Below are 22,898 nucleotides of genomic sequence, written 5' to 3'. Positions count from 1 at the left end.
ATTTTGTCCACACACTCTTCTGTGCTTTGTAGTAGGGTATATTTGATAGAAGTCGTGATCAGTCTACAAACGCTCCCTCCAAACTACTCCCTTCCAGCGACCAAATTTCTAGGAATTTCCTTCGTGGAACATCAATTTTGGTGGCCGGCGGAGGAGTAGCTGGACGACGCCCGAGCTGGCTATATAATTAAGAGTACGCGTACAATTTTACGATCTTAACTCCATAATTAACGCCACTCCACCTATTGCAATACAGCCAAGCCAGACGAGAGTAGTACTCTTGAGAAATACCTAAATACTTTACAGTGAAGATCTACAAGCATGCCTTTGTTTTCGTTTAACCTACTTTTTGTCCAAAAGGAAAAAAAGACGAATTATGTTACGTTTGAAAAGCCGTTAAAAAGCAATAATTGCGCATTATTTTTGTTACGCTCTTTGCTAATTTAAAGTCATGCATTTCCGACATTAAGACAAATGCAGCAAAAAAGTGACAGTCGGTACAAGAAAAGAGAATGTTTTGTTGACGTACCGCTATTCATTGGGAATCACGGTTGTTACGGCTTAAAGAGGAGCCTCAGAACTTTGCTACATGTAGGAAAATTTCCCTCAGCGCAGGAATTTTAGGTAATATTTTCGGTGAAAAAAGAAATTTCATGAAAAATATAAAAATTGCATGGAAATTTTAAGTTACCTGACTTATATATGAAATTCAAGCTCTTTCATCCTCTTAAAGACAGATATCGTGTGTTTTTTAAACGTCTTGTACAGTGAAAAGGAGTGTCTTTCTCAAGACAAATGTCAATATATTTTCCAATTCTCCCCGATGGCGTAGTGGTAACGTCGTCGCCTTGTAATCAGGTAGTCCCGGGCTCTATACTATCTGGTGGAGGCATACTGTGATTAGGATCCCATTTTAAACTGTAGGCCCAGTTCCGATAAGCCTATCTGTGCATGCAAGTGAACTTAAAAACTCAACTTAATACACCTTGGACTGCATTTTGAAGACTTACGAAGCTCTGGCGTCTAGACCTACAGCCAGTATAATCCTCTGATGATCTTGTGCTGTGTCTCTTCATCCATTTCATCATATCACCATTCATCCCTATCGTCGCGATTAACAAAATCAATTAATTATGTACATTAAACCATCGTGTTAATAATATTATTTTTTTCAAGAGGCAGTACGATATCGGCTTCTTTAATCTCTCTTATAGATGAGTCGCAGGAAGTATGGATCGGGTAAGTGGAAATTAAGGTTAACCAAATCCGTATAAAATTTATTTGGATATCCGATAATTTTCTATCCGGACCTATTCGGAAATTTATTCATTACACGGATTCGGATTATCCGAAATATCCGGATATCTGAACTATCTAAATACGTATGTGCATTATCCTGACAGTTATATCGTGTACCTCTTTTACAGCTTCTCCGCGTATTCTTTTATTTGTCATGTTGGTGTTTCTTGCGGAAGGATTATCAATAAATCCGTCACGCAAACTGTTCGTTTATCCGTTCACGGATTCTCAGCTAATTCTTCAAATGTTTACCTTAAAAAAAAATCTGCATTTCTAAGTTCACTATATTTACCACGTTTGTTTGCTTATTTTCAATGTGGGTAATTTCTGCAAGGATATTGAACCTTTATTTGGTTACTTCGTTTCAGAAACCATTCTTACCAGAAAAAAAATACTGAACTTGATTGATTTAAATTTTTTTTTGTGCGTCCTCACGTATTTCCATTTTGAACCCTCCAGTTTATGCAGGGAAGGTCTCCTTATTTAAAACCCTTATCTCATTTTTTTTTAAAAAAATGGGTGTAAAAACCCCTAGAGAAAGGTAAGAATGCAAGTTGTAAATGGACCTGCACAGAACAAGAGCAACACATTAAAAAATGTAAGGATGGTTTAAAACTAGCTCTGAAACAACGGAAGAGATCTGCTCTTCTCAAAAATCCTAAAACGTTGGCTAAAACACTGTCATCGTCTCCCAACATAGATGACAAATCGTTGGGAAGGTTAAAACCCAGTCTGAGGTAATTACAATCGGCACATGCGAGCAAATGAACTTGAAAAAGTAAATAGCGATCTGCATACACGGATTATCTGAATATCTGGATAATCCAGTTACCCGGATTATCAGTATTATCCAGAGTTTGAGGCCATCACTATGGAGAAATTAGTTAGATATTCCCTCCAGGTGAAGGCTGAAGTGAGTGGTGAAAGTGCAAGGTGCCCATTAGTTCTCTCTCTCTCCCTGTGATTCAGATTTCGTCCTTGAAGGACCTTGCAAACTGCAAGCCAATCAATGGCGAAAGTCCGGAGGCAAAGGATACGGAGGAACTTGCAAGAGAAGGATGACATCAACTGGAAGAGAGAGGCCGACCCTCGATAGGAATCAAACTTCAACAGTCCGTTCACAGACCTTCGAACCAGCTGAAATCGAGGCACGTAGAATGAAGTAATGCTTCTGTGCGGATATCTAGAATACTCTGACATTGAGGAAGGCGCCGCGAAAACGTACACTGAAGCAAAAAACACAAGAAGGTCCACGTGGAGGCCACACTTCCCTCAACCCCGCAATAATCTGACATTCAGACTTGAAGCAACTGAGATAGGTATGGCGTAGCACGTTAGAAAGCCCAAAGTTCCTAAATTCAAACCCAGGGCAAGAAAACAAGCTGACGTTAACATTATGTACATATCGGCTAATCGGAACGGGACCTACAGAGCAAATGGAACCACTGTGCTTCCATCGGGGTTTGAGCCAGGGATCTTTTGATTTCAAGGCATCGTTAGTCATTAAAATACCGGATAAGGCACAGTCGATTCGTTCTATTTGCTCCTTCTTCATTGATGATTCACCATTCATCTTCATTTCCACGGTTAGTCTTGGTGCAGAAGTGTGACGTAAATAAGAATAATGCAGTTTGAGAAAACCTAACGAACTTTGTGATTTTATTTTACGTCGATTTTCAGCCACTTTTGGCTCATCGCGACGACGAGGATGGGTGATGATGAAATTGGGATTCGAACCCGGAACTTCGGTGATGAGATGGAGGAAGGTCAGTGGCGGCGATTGGGTTCCAAAACCGGGAAGGATAAGGTGCCAAAACTGGGGGCCAAACACAGTATATTTCTCTTTGTATATATGATTTACCATAGTGCGGGGGCAAAAGTGGCGAAAAGTGGGGGGGGGCAGCTGCCCCCTCGCTTCCCCCCCAATCGCCTTCGCTGGGAAGGTGCAATCACATGAACACAAGTGTCACGGAGAATTACACTGGTTATCAGGTTCAAGCGCCATATCCAGCCTGTAAAATGCAGCTCAGGGTGTACTACGTGGAAGATAGGTCAAGTACCTTCAGATAGAGTCACATCTTACATCCCTCTGTATGGCAGAGTTAGTCGTCGTTGCATTGTATTCAAGGGGTCCCGGGTTCGATACCCGTTGAGGCACATAGTGGTTCGGATCCAACTTTAAACTGTAGGTCCAGTCCCAATTACCCTTACTGTGCATAAAGTGGACTTAAAACACCAACTCAATCAATCAATATGGCAGAGTTAGAGTTAAATAATTACTAAATTCAAGATATTAACAAGAATAAAGTAACTATTTAATAGCAGTGGAAACTACTCTGTAACATGTGTAAATGAGACTATTAAACCCTTTTACAATTTTTCAACAAATGAAAAATTCAAAATTTACAAAATAGTCTACATCGGAGGAGAGTGAGGGCCGGAACCGCTAGGTACCTCGTACCTGCAAGTCCCATGACGTCACTCCTCTACCTGGACGCCCTCTCTCTTTACGGATCTCACAAGAACCGTCATCATCAGCATAACATACAAGAAACAACCAACGTCGTGCTCTGACGTCAGTGCCTTCGTTGTTAGGTTAGGCTCGTTAGGTTTAGTTCTCCTAGCATAAATACACTTGCCATTTTATCTAGGCTTGACCATAAAGGCATAATTTATGCTAAGAGAAATAAACCTAACAAGCCAAACATAACAACGAAGGCATTCTGCACTGACGTCAGAGCACGATGTTGGTTGTTGCTGGTGTTATGAGTAAGACCCCTCTCTTTACTCCTGGGAAACTAAAGATTGCGTCTTGTTTCTCAAGGATTAGATTTTTATGACGTAAAAGCGGATACATGTGTCACGTACAAAGTTGTATATTCACACATGTCTTTGTGACTCGCTGTACATTCGTACATTCATTTAGCTGGAATGATAAAAAAAAAAAAGACAGACAACTCATTGAAGGAATTTGTATCGTTTCTCGGAAAATAACACGAGGAGGTGGAATTCTGAAGGAGTGTAACAGATGTGCGATGCCTGACCCCTCATTTTCAGCTCCTGCGTTCCTCGTAAATGAATACGCTCGCTTGTGTGCGTGCAGCTGAGTATGTTGCAGCCTCTTCTCCCCCCGACCAGTACTTAGCGCGTTTGAAACTTGTTCTGAGGCAAGTCTCCTTTGCAGAACCAGTTCTTGGACCACTCACTGCATGCCATACTTTTCCAGAGGCAGACGACGGCATCATGAATGGTGGAGTTATACCCAGCCACACTGCTCGATCTCTAATGTTCAAATATAAACATGTTAGAGCTGCACTCACGACACCAGGCGCGAAGTGATCTATGGGTATACAAGAAATCAACAACCAGTTTCAGATCTTCAAGCAGCGGAGGCGTAGCCAAGAAATCCCATTACTAGTAATTACTTTAGATTGAGAGGCTTTTCTGTCCAATGAACCAGGTGGACGAAAAATTGGAATTTGTCTGAGATTTCCGATAATTGATACTGAAATACATAATGACTATTAAACTTGGTTCAATTTGCATCTTGCCATAGTCAATGTGATAAGATGCTTCAGTGTATAAAATCGCTCTTCGTCTACTTTTGGTTAATCGCGAAGATGAGGATGAGTGATGAAATTGTTGAAGAGACATTCACAAAGAACACCAATGCCCAGGCCGGGATTCGAACCCGGCACCATCGGTGTCGTAGCACGCTTTGCTAAACACTCCGCCACAGAGGCCAGCCCACCGGGTATCGAACTCAGACTGAAGTGTCTTAATCTGTATTGTTCGTCATTGTGTCGTCGCTTGTTATTTCGGTGTGAAGCCCCGTGTCGCGTGTAACTTGTTGCTTGTTACATGGGTGTGGAATTTCCTTATCAAATGCAACCTAGTTACATGTTAGAACGTGCGTTCATCGTCATAAAACATTACATCAAGGTTGAGCATTCATGAGAAAAAGCATAAATAACATAATGCTCAAAACAAGCAGCGAAACACCCTACCGGGTTTCTATTCCTACGGTTGGCGTATCGTGTTGCAATGATCGGAGGCCTGGTTTGATTTTCTTGTGAGAATTGTTCTCTCTCTCTCTCTCGCTCTCTCTGTTACGTATTTGTGTTGGTTATCTAAATTGTACTATTAGTTTACATCGCTGTGAGTCAGGCACGGAAGTAGGAGGCAACTGTAATAAAAAAGTTACGTCCGGAAACACAATACAACAAACTTATTAATCTGACGACACCGGATATTATTACCGGTTTACCTGACAGTCTTCATTGTGGAGTGGTTAGAGTAGTATGGGTCTCAAGTTCGAATCCTGGTTGAGGGGAACACGCCCGCAGGTCGTATTCGGCCTGCTGTGATTTTATCACGTGGCCCAACTTAGTTCTTGCAAAACTGAATTCAGTATGTTATACATTATCTTCAATGTAAATAGGCCTACTGCAAAAAGTGCTTCTTACCAGTGGCTCAGAAAAATAGTTTGGATCCTTGGTGTACATCAATTCATTACCAATTCTGATCGTAATGATCAACTTATAGAGCTATAAAAGTGAAGTAAATAAGAAAGTACAAAAAGAAAAAAAACTTTGATATTGAAACATAAAAAGGACCCGAAATGGAAAAATAATACGTTTGAAATCAACGATTGATTGATTTTGCTTATTTCACTTCGTTTTTCTGCCACGTTTGGCTAATCACGAAGATGAGGATGAGTGATGAAATTGATGAAGGGACACTCACAACCATGTCCAGGCCAGGCGCGGATCCACGGGGAGGGCGAAAGGGGCGATCGCTCCTCCCAACTGTCAGATGTTAGGGCATGTTATTACGCCTAATATTTTTGAAGACTCAAATACTCTGTCTTTCGTTTAACAGGCTTTAGAATTTTTTTAATGTTTGATATAAATCCACTTTATGCGCTTGGCTAATCGGAAATGGACCTAAGTAGTGTAATTGGGCCGGTTCAAAGTCATACTTGGTACGAGCGCTTTTTTTCCCTCTTTTTTTATCAATTGAATATCAGTTTTTGACATATTTTGACAATTTTTTGTAGATGTTTTAGCGTTTAGCGATGTTTTAGTAAAATTTCCCTTTTTTCCCCACTCATACTTGGTACGAGCCCTTTTTTCCCTCTTTTTTTATGAATTGAATATCAGTTTTTGACATATTTGACAATTTTTTGTCGATGTTTTAGCGTTTAGCGATGTTTTAGTGAAATTTCCCTTTTTTCCCACCTCGTACTTGGTACGAATGCCACGATCTTACGTGATATAACTTAACCTATCTTACGATTTTTTCTTTTTCAGTGATCCTATCATTTTTTTTATTTACGCACCGAACTAACTTACATTGGACTCCGTTTGTTTTAATATTTTAAAATTTTTTCACATATTTTTTATATACCCTAAAAATGTGTTGGTTTTTTTTTAGTATGTGGCAATTTTTTTTTTACGATTTTTTTTTTAAAACTGCTCCGTGACCATCTCGTTCTTCACGTCGTACGCGAAGGATTTCTCTGCGACCAGGATGACGCTGCACACGGTATCCTCGGGCAACGGACTGTTGAACTCGCAGACGACCTTGATGTTGGTGCGATCGTTGACCACCACCTGCTTCCTTTTTGTGGTGTTGATGACGAACATGGGTCTGTGGGTTTTGAATTCGCTGGGCGTGTAGTACATGTCGACGTTTCCCTCCGTTACCCTCTTTTAAGCCGTGTAAGCTTCGTAAAGTTTGAGGTAATCATCTCCAATATTCGATCATTAGCTGCGTTCAACCACTGCTGCGGAGGAGTGACTACCCCCTGTCCCCGGGGGTCCCCCCTGTCCTTTAACGTTCCAGTAAGCGCGCGACTCTGGACGAAAACGAGAAGACGAAGAAGAAGAACATAAGGAAATTAATCGATGCGGACAAGATAAACGATGATCTGATCAATAATATCACAGCATTAAGTGCCATGCATTCTTTTTCGTTCGTAATAAAATTAACAAGTTATAAAGAGAATAGCAATCCAATTACGGAACTTGTCATTTGACCTCCTTAACGAAGCATATTCTACTTGTAAAAATAATAAAATTATTGGAAGTTTCCGGTTCGTCTCATTTCGCGATTCATTCTCATATCCACGATGAATGTAGGAGGCGCAGGCTTGTATATATTCCATCTTTCATTCGGAGGGACAGCGTAAACCGAGCACCTAATTAACCATTCAATGATGATAATAATAATTACAACAGCGTTTATAATCAGAAAGCAAAAATTATCATGGAAGAGCTTTACTGTGTTCCACCTCCTTTTGAATATCCCCTCTCCTCTGAAGCATGCATTCGCTGTCCATATTTTCCGTCCTTGATTTCTAATATGTTTCCCGCTCGTCAGTCAAAAGCGTGTTTCTTTGGTTTTTTGAGCACAGCTCTTTAATTAACATTTCTATTTTTTCTTTCAACGCACAAACTCATGTTATCAAGTGAAGGAAATTCTTCTCTTCTTTGCATCGCATAATTGAAGATTTGAAGTAAAACAGGATGTAAGTGCTATTGGTAAACTCACGAGGGAAATGAGTTTTGTAGGAATTCCCTTGTCAATATGAATACCATGTTGCTGCCTTTTGGTTTCTGAAATATTACATTGTATACTAATTAACTAACAAACTCTCTAGCCTTCTTGAATCCGAAAGTTCATCGCTGCAGCAATATGGGTTTTCCATTTGTAATTATCCTGAGCAAGATTTATATACATTCTATTCCATCTTTACCGATTTCTTTTAGGTCCATCTTCGTTTTGTTCTCTTACCATCAGGTTTCCCAACAAGAATCCTGTAAACTCTTCTTTTTTTTTTTCCTTTCTCATTCGTGCCCACCTAAGTCTTCGTGATTTAATCATCAATCTAATAATATTTGGAAATAAATATAAATTATATACTTCTAAATTATGTAACCTCCTTCATTCACTTGTTTCTTCACCCCTTTTAGGCTGAAATATTTTCCTAAGGATCTTATTTTCAAATACTCTCAACTTATCTTCAAGGGATCAAGTTTTCGCATCCATAGGCAAAATTACTGTTTTGTATATTTTAAGTTTTAGTTTCTTAGATATTAAACGAGGAGACAGAGAAAAAATAGCATGCATTTTCCGAATTAAGCATTCTTTTCATTTCCTCTTTAATATAATTTTCATTTGTTAGTATTACTCCCATTGGAAACTGGTTCAAACGAGTAATTATCACTTGGTTTCGGCCTGTAATTTTCTCTTTGCTAACTTCCTTAGCTGCTTTGAAAAATATTTAAGCATTATTCTTAATTGTATTTACATCATCTGCATATGCTAACAGTTGAGTCACATCGTTTAATTTTAGTACTTCGTTAGTTTCTTTTACCTTCCTAATAGCATATTCTAAGGCAAAAATTAAAGAGCATTGGATATGTTGCATCTTTTTTTATATAACCTATCATGAATTGTACATTGTCAGACATATTAACAAGATTCTAAATAGATAATATATTTTACCTCTTTTGACGGAATCATATGTTTTTTTTTAAATGGATGGACATTTTGATTATATTCCCACTTTTCTGAAGTGTCTGTCTGATGTGAAAAATTTGGTTTGTTACGTTTAAATCCACATTGATAATCACATATATTTTCATTAGCATATGGGGTTAGTCTTGCTAAAAGAATATGAGATAATATTTTTATATTTTGTTGAGAGTAGAGAAAAATTCCACGGTAATTATTTCAGTTCATTTTATCATCTTTTTTTTTAAACACAGGAACAATTATGGATTCTTTCCACTGTTGAAGGTTTTTTCTTCTTTATTCCATATTAAACAAATCAATTTATGAATTTGACATATTTATTTATTGAGAAAATTCCAGATACAGCACAGGTGGCCATTTTACACTGAAATTGTCAACAACGAGAAAGCAATAATAATAAGTAAAAAAAATTAAGAGTAACGAAACAACATAAAAGTAAATATCAAATTGACAAAAAAAATAAGTAAAAAATGGCACTATGTGATATTAATTACAAGCATTTCTTCTGATGGAAGACCGAAAGGCAAACTCGGAGGAAAATAGTACACCGTGTCCATAAATATACTGTCATACTTTAAAGTGGTATTACGTCGCTTTGGATAATCGTATTTAAATAAAATTGGTGACATTTGAAAGAAAAAAAACTCAAATATTTTTTGTGCATGTCAACAATGGACACCAATATCAACAATGAACGAGTATCGAAACGTCAAGTCATTTTTCTTTCGAGCGGCTACTGTGAAAGGTCCAGCTTATGTTGACATGCTCACTGAATGCTTATTTCCACAATTGGAAGAAAATGAAGGCAATAAATTTATTTTTCACCTCCTCACTGGCATTTACATGTTCGGAAACATCAGAATGAACGGCTTGGATTGGACGTGCCGGAAAAGATGACAATTGGTCGCCATTGCCTCAAAACCTGCAAGAACCGCAAATTCGCATCACTTCTGCAATCCAGTCCATGTTGGAGCGTGTGTGGCATGAATGGGAATGTCGCCTTGATGTCTGCAGGGGCACTCGTGGGGAGGGGGGGCACATTCAATGTCTACGGGTTGTAAAATAAAATATTTGAGTTTTTCTTTCAAATGTCACCAATTTCATTTAAATACGGTTATCCAAAGCGACGTAATACTAATCTGCGAGAAGAGTTAGAAATCACGTAGAGGCTCTCGTGTAGTTTAGCACGTAATAAAAAAAAATGCAAAATACCCCGACAACGTTTCAGCTACTAGGACCTCATTACCATGAGCCTAATCCTAGTAAGCCACATACACACCTGTTCTTCGTATCGCATATGCTAGTAAGTCAGATGACATCATGGGAGAATCACATTTCCCCCAATGAGCCCACCATAACAAACGTCGCACATGCTAGTATAAACAGGATCAGGATATTTTATGCTAAATTTACGGCTGCCTGTATGCAGTTATAGGCAAATCATTAAAAGAGCGCTCTAATATACAAAACTCAGAAACTGTCATACGCGAGAGCTATATATTTTGCAACAATTATAATTACCCAACACTAGCAACAAGAACAAAAAAATTATATCAATTACTTGTATAATATTAATTAGTAACTTTAGATAATATTAATTATTAGTTTTCAGTTGTAATTAATTTTAAAAAAACAATTAATAACATGTTAGGTGATGATAACCAAGTGCAAAAAGCATTGTACACACAAACAAAGCACCACTTAGTTCATCGAGTCTCGGTGTCCTCTCTCCACCCATACCAGGTCGTCATGGAACCAATTTTTTTTTTCATCAATCGAAAATTTTCTAAGTTCACAGCGTTGAAAAAAAATCTAAAATTGCAAATATCTCGAAAATGGTAAGAGTTATCGAAAAAATATATCCAAAAACACCCCCATACGGTATCGTTAGATACCTCCTGTCGATTTTGGAGGTGTAGAATACGTGTACCAAGTTTTGGTGGTCCTGGGGTCAAGGGGTAAGAAGTTAGCCCACCCCCTCGCAAAAACTTTGATCACTCGTAACTTTTGAACGAATAGTCGTAGAGAGGTCGGGTTTAGTGTGTCGGTCAAGTCTCGGTGTCCTCTGTCCTCCCACACCAAAATAAACATAGGTTGTCATGGAACCAATTTTTTTCATCAATCGAAAATTTTCCAAGTCCTGTGTTAAAAAATCTTAAATTTGCAAATATCTCGAAAATGGTAAAAGTTTCGAAAAAATAACTCGAAAAACACCCCCATCCCGGTAGCGAAGCTACCCCCATGTCGACTTTGGAGGTGGAGAATACGTGTACCAAGTTTTGGTGGTCCTGGGGTCAAGGGGTAAGAAGTTAGCCCACCTCCCAAAACTTTGATCACTCGTAACTTTTGAACAAATAGTCGTAGAGAGGTCGGGTTTAGCGCGTTGGTCGAGTCTCGGTGTCCTCTTTGATCTCCTAACAAAATGAACATAGGTTGTCATGGAACCAAATTTGACCCCCATCTGTCGAAAATTTTCCAAGTCCAGCGTTAAAAAAAATCTTAGGACAAAAAAAACCCTACAAAGACAGAAACATGGACATAGACATTACATATAGACATTACACATAGACATAGACATTACACAACTTAACCTAACTTAACCGGGAACACGAGCCCGGGGACAGCGATAGGACCCCGGGGACAGGGGTCCAGGGACAAGGGGAAGGGGACTCCCGGGAACACGAGCCCAGGGACAGGAATGGGACCCCGGGGACAGGGGTCCAGGGACAGAGGGGAACCCGGGGACAGGTGGGACCCCCGGGGACAGGGGGTAGTCACTCCTCCGCAGCAGTGGTTGAACGCAGCTAATGATCGAATATTGTTTCCAATGTGCTTTGGATATATACATGAACACCATATATATATATATATCAAGAACAACATATACATTAAACAAGCCCGTTCAGAATCCGTAGTCTCAACACAGACAAGTAAATATACACACACTGACACACTTTCGACCACGACCGGGTTCGAACCTATAGGCCACACGTAGAACGAACAATGACAAGAACGAGTGAACGCCTTAACACGCACGGCTACGGAGGAGAACCGAGAGAGGTCGTGTATAATTGTTCTTATATACCCAACAAAACTCAGAAACTGTCATACGCGAGAGCTATATTTTGCAACAACTATAATTACCCAACACTAGCAACAAGAACAAAAAAAAAATATCAATTACTTGTATAATATTAATTAGTAACTTTAGATAATATTAATTATTAGTTTTCAGTTGTAATTAATTTAAAAAAAAACAATTAATAACATGTTAGGTGATGATAACCAAGTGCAAAAAGCATTGCATTTTTTTTACACACAAACAAAGCACCACTTAGTTCACAAAACCTCTAACAGATGGCAGATAGTTACATGGTTCTAGTTAGGATGATGATTTTTGGGTTGTTGGATTGGGGTTGAAGAAGACTATTTGTTGTAGTCACCACAGTATTGTTTTTTGTGTGTGTTTTCTGTTCTCTTACGAGAATTAATATAGGTTGTCATAGAACCCTCCAATTCATGACTTAGGAAAAATCTGTTTGGTGATTCATCATGTACACCTATATGTGAGAAAAAGTATGAATAGAACCTATGATCGGAAATCCAAAATGGCGACCGGAAGTGGGGTTATCTTGGAAACTGTAAGACTTAGGAAAAATCTGTTTGGTGATTCATCACGTACACCTATATGTGAGAAAAAGTATGAATAGAACCTATGGTCGGAAATCCAAAATGGCGACCGGAAGTGGGGTTATCTTGGAAACGGTAAGACTTAGGAAAAATCTGTTTGGTGATTCATCACGTACACCTATATGTGAGAAAAAGTATGAATAGAACCTATGCTCGGAAATCCAAAATGGCGAACGGAAGTGGGGTTATCTTGGAAACGGTAAGACTTAGGAAAAATCTGTTTGCGAATTCGACGACTGCAAGATCAAGAATGTTTATCTCAAGAATGGCAGGAACGAAGTGTTCCCGCGCGAGAATTACAACCTCGACATGACCAAAGATGATTACCTCAAACTTTACGAAGCTTACACGGCTTACAAGAGGGTAACGGAGGGAAACGTCGACATGTACTACACGCCCAGCGAATTCAAAACCCACAGACCCATGTTCGTCATCAACACCACAAAAAGGAAGCAGGTGGTGGTCAACGATCGCACCAACATCAAGGTCGTCTGCGAGTTCAACAGTCCGTTGCCCGAGGATACCGTGTGCAGCGTCATCCTGGTCGCAGAGAAATCCTTCGCGTACGACGTGAAGAACGAGAGGGTCACGGAGCAGTTTTAAAAAAAAATCGTAAAAAAAAAATTGCCACATACTAAAAAAAATCAACACATTTTTAGGGTATATAAAAAATATGTGAAAAAATTTTAAAATATTAAAACAAACGGAGTCCAATGTAAGTTAGTTCGGTGCGTAAATAAAAAAATGATAGGATCACTGAAAAAGAAAAAATCGTAAGATAGGTTAAGTTATATCACGTAAGATCGTGGCATTCGTACCAAGTACGAGGTGGGAAAAAAAGGGAAATTTCACTAAAACATCGCTAAACGCTAAAACATCGACAAAAAATTGTCAAAAACTGATATTCAATTCATAAAAAAAGAGGGAAAAAAAGGGCTCGTACCAAGTATGAGTGGGAAAAAAGGGAAATTTTACTAAAACATCGACAAAAAATTGTCAAAATATGTCAAAAACTGATATTCAATTGATAAAAAAGAGGGGAAAAAAGCGCTCGTACCAAGTATGACTTTGAACCGGCCCAATTACACTACTGACCTACAGTTTAAATTTGGATCCGAACCACTGTGCAATATTTCTCCAAAGGTGATCGGGCCCGAGAACCCTCGATAATAGGTTTTTGTTTTCTTTTTTTATTGACTTTTCTCCAGATCGTTCAGTTTACTGTAACAATGGAAGGAATTATGGTAATAAGTTAATAACATACAACAATAACCATCTATTCCGGAGCACTGCACCCCTATATTTGCAAAGCAGTAATCTCTAGGATATGGAAGTTTTTGCTCCCTGTTCACAGTACCTTATAGTGTTTACATAGAACATTGCGTGTAGGTTAGAATGGTTTCTTGGTGAGGTGAGGTACGTGACTGAAAATCACCCCTCTCAACTGTAACTTCTGGATCCGCCACTGGTCCAGGCCGAGATTCAAACCCGGGATCCCTGGCGTCGTATCGCGTTGTGCTAACCACTCCGCCACGGAGGCCGGCTACAACTGAAATGGTAAACAGGAGAAAAGGGGGGAGTTCTACATATCCATCCGGGTCTGTATTGAACACTAACAAACAAGTGCGCTTTGAACTGAACAGTCCATTCACAAGAGGCAACAATTCACATGAGCAAGATAAGGATGTCAGTGAATGGTGGAAGGAGGCTGCCTGGGAGAGTGCATTCATGCGAGGAGATTTCTTGTACCCTCGAAACCCCGAGGAAAGGAATCTTGGGACCTTGCGAACCACCGAGCAGGTTCTTTCGGCAGCCGATACTCCTCAAGGAGAGGCAAACGCGACTGCTTTTGTTCCAATTAACCGTGGATGGGAACTCGCAAGCGGCGAGCTTTGAGCTCAACCCCCTCCCCTCCTTTCTTCCTCTCTGTCACCGACCTCGAAATCGGGAGAAGTCGTGAATGGAAGAAATGTTCCCAATTACTCAGTTCACAAAAGACTCTCCTTAATTCCCTTCTGATTAACTTCCGTTGATGTCTGTAGCTTTTCTCCTCACGATGCACAGAGCCACGAATAGATGGTCCAAGGGCAGATTGGGACACGAGCAGAGAAATGTCTCATCTCTGAAACTTTCTAGCAAGGATAGAAATTCTCAGAGGCTTGTCCTCAATTCTTGCAAGGAATTTTATAAAAGTTCATCTACGTTTATATTTTAATCACCGATGAGCATGATATAAACAGTATCGAGTCCCTCCATTACACACACGCTGATATTAAATATGCCCAAATGCTTATAAAATTCATTCAGATTTCGGATATTTTATCCGGATTTCATACTATCCAGATAACAGATACTTATAGGATATTCGGATAATAAGGTTTAAGCGGTTATTCGAATTTTCCGATTGGTTTGCATCATCTGGAATGTCTGTCAATCCAAGGCATTGAATCTCAACAATTCCGTATATGCGATTTCCGGATAAAAAATGTGGTAATAATCTGTAAAACGTATAAATGGAGAGTTGGGATGTTGGATTTGATGGATGGATGTAAAGACAAAAGCGGATTACCCAATATATGTGAATCTTGTCGGTAAGGCACCTGACTGCCAGGCGAGAGACTCGGGTTTGATTCCTGGGGTGGGTGATCTAAGGTCACCGGTCCTGCCTTGTCCCAATAAAGCGGCTCTGTGGCTCAACCTGCCTCAAATCAATGTGTACCTGGGGGAAAACACTGGGGAGTAAAGGCGGTCGGAGCGTGGTGATCACATCACCTCCGAAATGGCCGATTGGTTGGTTGGTGTTTTAAGTCCACTTTATGCACAGCAAGGCTAATTGGGACTGGACCTACAGTTTAAAGTGGGATCCGAACCACTATGTGTCTCCACCAGGTATATTACCCGCAAAATGGACGAGATCGAGAATGTGTGAAGCCCTACCCCCACATCCCCTAGATGTGTATTCATGGCACGGTGCTATATGCACGGGGATCTTTATGTGAATTATCAGGGTCTCCTCGATGACGTAATGAAACGTTGTCGCCTTGTAATGAAGGTGCATCGGGTTCGATACCCTGTGGTGCATAGAGTGAAATTAAAACAAACTTTAATTTTAAGAAATAAAAAATTCAGTTATCCCAACTATCCAAGTTATCGGAATATTGAGATTATTAGGATACAGGGCCGTATTCCCCGTTGCATCCTAATTTTGTTCCAAAATTGCTACAATGCTACTAAGGCAGCCCGAATCGCACCGGCGGCTCAGAGCAGCCGTTTTCGTTGTCTACTTCTTTCAAAATCAATTGTGCAGAGCCCAGTACAGTGCGCTGACATACAAGAAATGATATGTTTCACTCATGTCATAACCATTTGTTGAACATAGGAATATTTAACGCTTGAAAGCCGTTCATCACGTAACAACCTGCTGGTTAACAAGGGAGGTATTTATCCACAAGCGTGAATTACGTATTGCTTCGAATGCTCCTTCAAATGGAGAAGGCGGGAACTCGGAAAGCGCAGGTGTTTCCATTTTGGCAGGTGCTTCTCACAACGTCGTGTTTGGAGAAAGAGACCAAGAGTTTATACAGAAAAGGGGAGGGTGGATTGTTAGTGCACAATGGAAGTGAGTAAACGCACTATCTAGTGAGTGTCCGTAAATTCCGTAAAGGGGGAGGGTGCGTCATGCCTTCTTATAACTCAGTGCCAGTCAAATCCAATTTCAAAGCACCATCCTATAAATTATGCAACCAAGTTATTCTGTTCGTACAACACAAAAATCTTCGAATCATTTTCGATATCAAACTGAGCTTCAGCTACCATATAGATTACATAACTTATAAAGCCATGAAAACCCTTGGATTAATTTACAGATATCACATATGTTTCTGCCCTCAAAACCTACTTCTCAACGAGCGTTGTTGTACCTATTCTTGCATATGGATCCTGTAAGGACAGCAATATAAAGCGAATAGATAATAAAGTGGTAAATTTCTTGATGAAAATAGTCAAACATAGATGTCGACCCTTAGAAACTTTTCCATACACGAAATTCTATCAACTCTTTGAGAAGTAAAACGACAACAGCATGCATAATAGTAAATTAAATAATTAAATTCACGATCTTTCCCTTCACCGTCAAGTTTCAGATCTAACATTTATTTTCAGAATCATGAATGGACAACTTTTCACTAACAATCTATTGCCACTTTTTCACATCGGATTCCCAGGGTACCAACAGCAAATGCAACAACTTCTTTTTCTCTAATCTCCACCGCCATCCCTAGAACAAATGTCACTTCTCTATAGGTTTTAAACCATCTACACTTCATTAATTGATCCTCTAGGCTTCCACCCACTGTGCGAATTAAGCTTTTTGCTTTGGATGGAGGGAGGGTGTCTACTCAACGGGAGGTAGGTCTTCTTTTGGTGAGGTATACGAATTTGTATACCAGTCAGTAAACTAAACTACTGCCTTGTGGTTCGAAGATCTTTCTTCGAGTTCTAACCTAGTTTAATAAATATTATAACATTTACACGGAATTTAGAAACAGTATATTTACATTCTAAGAAAACCCCAAACTCATACACAATAATAACTATCGAACACCGAAAACTTGACGATATTTCTATTGCCAAGTTCAAACTTAATTAATGTCCATCTAACTTACCTATGAGTTTCTTGTGAACACTTACAAGAAAAATATCAGCACTATTCCAATGTCATGAGAACTCAAGTAGAAAACAGCCTGCTGTTTCTCGACTCGGTGAGGGTGGTCAGTTGCAGAATGGTGACATATTTTTATCCATAAGGCTGCAAACTTCTCAGCAGAGAAATCTTTGATGACTTGGACCACTAATGAAAAATAATGATTTTTCAATCTTGTTTGTTATATGGTTAAGAAATGGTAAACTGTATGCTTTTAATTTCATTTCTTAGAGGGGGATAAAAACATCCCTGGCAGGGTTAAAAATAATTTTCTTTTGCCAGGGTTAAAAAAAATGTTGGGGGGAGGGGGATCCCCGGCATTCTCTCCCCGTTAATTCGCATACTGCTTCCACCTATCCAAGTAGGTTTTTAGAACGACGTACATCAAGCAGATGAAGAGTGATACATATTGGTTTTACCCTACGTGTTATTGTTATTATTCTTGCTTGTATATATTATATATATAATATATATACACATATACATACACATATAAATGTGTGTGTGTGTGTGAGAGAGAGAGAGAGAGAGAGAGAAAGTCGCTTTGTATTCAATGGGTCCTGGGTTCGATACCCAGTTCTAACTTTAAACTGTAAGTCCAGTCCCGATTAGCCTTTGTGAATAAAAGCAGACTTGAAGCTCAAACTAAACCAATTCAAACCAATATAGAGTGTGCGAATCTTATTTATTAGTTTTCATTTTTCTCTGTTGACCTCCTGGCGTAAAATCGATTTTTCTGTATCAGGATTTCTCAAATATATAAATAAATATTTTCGTGTAGGATTACGTTAAAATAGACCTAAAAAAGGTGGGTTTATAATCCCACAATATGTCAGCACACTACTGGCAGAATGTAATAAACAAGGCACATAATATGACAGGACACTTGTAGCAAATTCTTAACACTCTCATGTCACTCTTCTACATGCTTCAAACAAGTCCGCATCACAGAGTTAGATTTTGAAGAGCGTCATGCCTAACATATGTACGAAAGCTACATGTATGCACACCATGTAGCAGGTTTGTAGGCAAATGCCATAACTTCTGCGTGTCAGATCTGCAATTTACATATTATATTTATTTCATTTATGACTATCCATGCTGTTGTCGCTTTACTCCTCGAAGACGAAGTCACCAACTTTGTGACTCGCCACCGAAATTCCCGGTTCGAGTCCCGGCCTGGAGATAAGTGTTCTTCAATTTCGCATAATCAACACTAGACCTCATCATCGCGATTGGTTAAGATGGCAGAAAAGCGAAAGTAAATAACACAAATACAAATAAAGAAGGTTTAGTATGTGGTGAATTCTTTGAATTGACATTTTACGTCCACTTTATGCACATAAAGACTAATCGGGACCGGACCTGCAGCTTGAAGTGGAATCCGAACCACTACGCAATGTTCATCGACCGGGTGTCGAACCCGTCTTCCATATTGCTGAAAAGCACTGATGTAAGGGTGTCACGCAGGAGACCCGGGTTCGATTCCTGGAGTGGGTGATCTAAGATGGTTGATTTGTTATTTAGCGTCGCCTTTTTGCCAGTTTTGGATAATCGTTACAATGAAGATGAGAGATGACATGAAACTGGCGAAGAAACACTCAGAAAGAACACCCATGTCCTGGACAGAATTCGAACCCGGGACCTCTGACGTCGTAGCGTGCTGTGCTAACCACTCCGCCACGGAGGTCGGGAAGATGGCAATGAGAATTATTAAAACAGATAAAACGAACAATCACAAAGGAACGCCCATGGCCTGATCGGAACTCAATTTCAGAATCTTCGCATCTTTAGTGGAACAGCACAGGGCTCAATGAAGTTAGTAATATGGTGTGTTCTATACAGCGTATATTGATACACTTGTATGTTGAATTGCATCTGCTGTAAATATGCTGTATAAAGAAGCAAACTGCCGGAGTTCTAGTAGAGGTGATTGTACACGCCTTCGAGCAAGTTAGTCCTACTTATTCACCACATACGATTAAAAACTGTTTCCTGTGAATTATTGGAAAAACTGGACCGAAACTAAGTTAATACATGTATATTATTATCTTTTCATTTATTAGCACACACGCACTGTATATATTTTGTCATCTGTTTTCTTTTTGTGATTTTCTTTGTGTAGTAGTAGTTTTTCTTTATAGTTTCTTTTATGTTATTTTACTTATGTAGTGTCTTATAATCTTCATGTATAACAATGTACCTAGGTACTTTGCTACATTTTTCTTTGTCGGGTTAGGTGGTAGATCAGCATTTGCTGAACCTCGCCCAAGAATAAAGACCATTGAATTGAATTGAACACTTCTGCGTTGTAACAACCCTAACGTCTATCAATGCAATCCTTACAACTCAGGCCTCCCTGATGGGTAACGTCGCCCCGGGCTCGATATCCAGTAGAGGCAAAGTGGCTTCGGATCCCACTTAAAACTGTAGGTCCAGTACAGATTAGCCTTTCTGTACATAAAGCAGACTCAAAACCAATCCAGAAATAGGCATTCGTTACTGTACAAGAAGAAAAAAGTTGGCTATCTACGACGCCTAGAAAGTATATGACCGACCACCGTCTTTAGAAAAACGTATTTGGTTACTGAAGTTCGTGAACGACTAATATGAAGATAATCAAGGAATTGCTCGCAACTTAAGGAATCGAACCTATTCTCAGATTTTTTAACTAAACGTAAACAACGTAAAAGCTGGCTTTTCCCCGTTCGTCAAGCGCTTGGTTGTGTCCTCAATAAAAATTAAAAAAAAAACTATACTCTTTCGTTCGTTTTCTTGCATATTTTTTTCTAGGTAGCTAGCTGAAAGCTAGCTAGTATATGAGTTGGTCAATTTCTCACGCTGTGAGGCGTGACTTTGGGGGACAAGGCACTTTCTGCCCCCCAAATTAACGTACAAGGACACATTTTATGTATAATTACGTATATAAAGTTTTGCCCCCCCCCACCCAAATTTACCTTGACCTCCAAAATGTATCTTAAGTTGGTGTCTCTGTTTAACTCTATGTATGGAAAATCGAAGTTTCTGTAAGGTTTGGCTCTCGAAATCGAACAAGCAATTCAAAAGCAGACTGCCACTGACGTAGCCAGGTATAAGACCGCTCCTCCCGGCATTTGGACAAATTATACTCCCTGAAGTATTTTACAAAAAGAAAAGTAGCATATTTTGATAGATTTTGGAGGTGCTGGATTCCAAAATGTTTATATTTTTTAATTGACTGGCTTATGTTATAATAATATGCGGGGAAATTTAACTGAAACCACATTCAAATGTTCCATGTGTCCCCTGCTATGCATAAGTGCCATATTTTTCCTAATTTCAACAACACCGAAAATTTTTAACGATTGTCCGGAATTGCTTTCAAATGGATGAAATTACATGCTAAACACATTTCCGTACATACTACGTCGTGCAATAACGAACATGCATAGTGTCGGTAATTTCCTAGTGTCTCTCGTAATTTCACATCGAATCTTTGGGGTTATATCCCCAACAAATCTCTAGGCAAATTACGTATTATTTCCCCCTAAGAAATTTTCAACAATACATTTTGTAATCGAGGGTTGGGCATTACCAGAAAAAGAAATTCTTAGCTACGCCCATGGAAACAATAACTATATATATAGTATATATTCTTTTACAGCTGAAATTTCATCAATGACTCGGTACACACTTCTATTTATAACTGCAGTATCCACAAACAGCCAATTTTGGATGGCAGGATAAAGAAAGTTGTTCAGGATTTCGCACACTTTGAACCAGAATAAAGAAACCTCTCTTTCGAAAAAGCCTGCTGGCGTGACCTTATCCAGCCGACAGATCATGCGAAGAGATGAGACGTCTTCTTTGAAAAGCATCAAGAGATCCATTTTGTAGATTGTATTACATGCGGCTAAGTGTGGTATTTGAAAGAAATAAATCTTGTGGTGGACATTCGAGTACTTCTTTCAACATAGAAGGCCACAAGGATTAGAAATTTGCAACTGGGGTGGGGGGTACCCTCCCCATCTCATCTTCCTCCTCCATGTATATTTTCAACACACATGAGATTGAGGGAGTTTGAAGATTACAATCTAGACAGAAGAAATTGCAATCGAAAGAATTGTTCTCAGTTCAAGGTTTTCCCTTGCCCATTTTGGTTATTTTCTAGGTTTTTTTACCTGGATGACGGGTCACAATGACACAGGTTTCTAACCTGGGACAAGTGATTTCTCCGCACACCTCAACAAGCTCCCCCCCCCGCAAATTTCCTCAACACCTCCCTAAAATTTTTCAAAAAGGCCCAATTTATGGTAATTTTGGCTCTAAATTTGCCCTTACACCCACGAACTTACAGCCTGAGAAAAATTCTGGATAAATGCCTGCCTGGGACTACATGCAACAGAGACCAGCTTCTTAGTTCAAGGGCCTAAAGACGTTTTAACAGTGCGTTGGTAATAAATAAGAATATACCTAGGTCTTGCAACCAAATATATTGACGACACTTGCAGGTAAGGACATTGTTAGCCATCTACATCCGCACGAAACCACTAATTGGTCCATAAACAATTAAAAGCACAGTACACCAAGAAGGAACGCATTCCCATCTGCGACGCACATCAAAAAACTTTCTGCGATGGTTTGGATAAGAAGAAGCCACTTACCTTCAGAACCTGATACGCTGGTCGTTGCCTCTCAGGTGCACAGTTCTAAGACCTCTCCACAAACAGGCTGGTTCCTCGCTAACAAATGCCTCCTGGCCACTATCACAACAAAACAACTCTTCTGCACACAAACTGGCACGCGCAAAACTGTTTTATCTCAACCACGGTGCTAAACACAAAACTGGATGGTTTCTGGAATTATTTATCTCTCTTTTTTGTTCCTCCTGTTCTGTACTGGCCGCTACACCGTGTCGAGAATCCCGCACAATGCCTATCGAAGGCCTAGCAGACAACTGGTTGGTCGGTGCACCACGGGAACTCTCACCCCTTCCGCTGGAGTCGTTCGGCTGCTCTGTTCGGTCGTTTCCGTACGTGTTCGGGTTCTCTGCGAGCCGAAAGGCAGACAGACGGTCGTTGAAATAACCGGTCCCTCCTCCCCCTCAGACCCCGAAACCCTTTTGGAAACCTGTTGGGTGGAAAACGACACGTGACTTTCCTTCAAGTGCACCTCTCTTGCTCTTGATGGTGGCTCGCCGTCCGATTGTCCGGCCATATGGCCTCTGATGAGAACTCTTTCAAGCTTGTATTCATTCGCGTTTGTATCAGATCGTGGTCTGCGAAAGTGAAATTTGGATGTTAATAAGGGCACTGTTCTAATTAAGCTTTTTTTTTGGGGGGGGGGGAGGATACCCACTCAGTGGCGTACTTGTGATTTCATTTTGGGAGCTAGTTTTTTTTTTTTTTTGTGTACGCAAATTTGTTTGTGTTATCAGTCAGTAAACTAACTATTTCCTTGTGGTTGGTTCTAACTTAGGTCATTAAATCTTATGATTTATTTTATTTTATTTATTTAAAAGTGTTTTTAAACTGCCGAGAACAGCTTTTCAGCCTTAATACACCAGTATTACATGTTACATGGTTGATTGATTTAAAATTTCTGGGTTACAAGGTTACATATTACAAGGTATCCAAAACCACAGTATTCGACAAAAGAGCATTTCAAAATATTTAGCAAACATAAC

The 22,898-nt window shown here is 39.6% G+C and overlaps 1 protein-coding gene across 1 annotated transcript in view; it reads right to left on the bottom strand.

The window, feature by feature from the left end:
- Positions 1-22,182, bottom strand: part of LOC145993923 (uncharacterized) — a 285,429-nt gene extending 263,247 nt beyond the window's left edge. The window contains exon 1 of the mRNA XM_083129863.1: positions 21,877-22,182. The gene's annotated coding sequence lies outside the window, so the exon portion shown is untranslated. The remainder of the gene's footprint in view (positions 1-21,876) is intronic.
- Positions 22,183-22,898: the final 716 nt, after the last annotated feature.

This window comes from Lepisma saccharinum, chromosome 10 (assembly GCF_977018435.1).
Source record: "Lepisma saccharinum chromosome 10, izLepSacc3.1, whole genome shotgun sequence".
Taxonomy (NCBI): domain Eukaryota; kingdom Metazoa; phylum Arthropoda; class Insecta; order Zygentoma; family Lepismatidae; genus Lepisma; species Lepisma saccharinum.
This window is presented reverse-complemented; position numbering and strand designations above follow the sequence as displayed.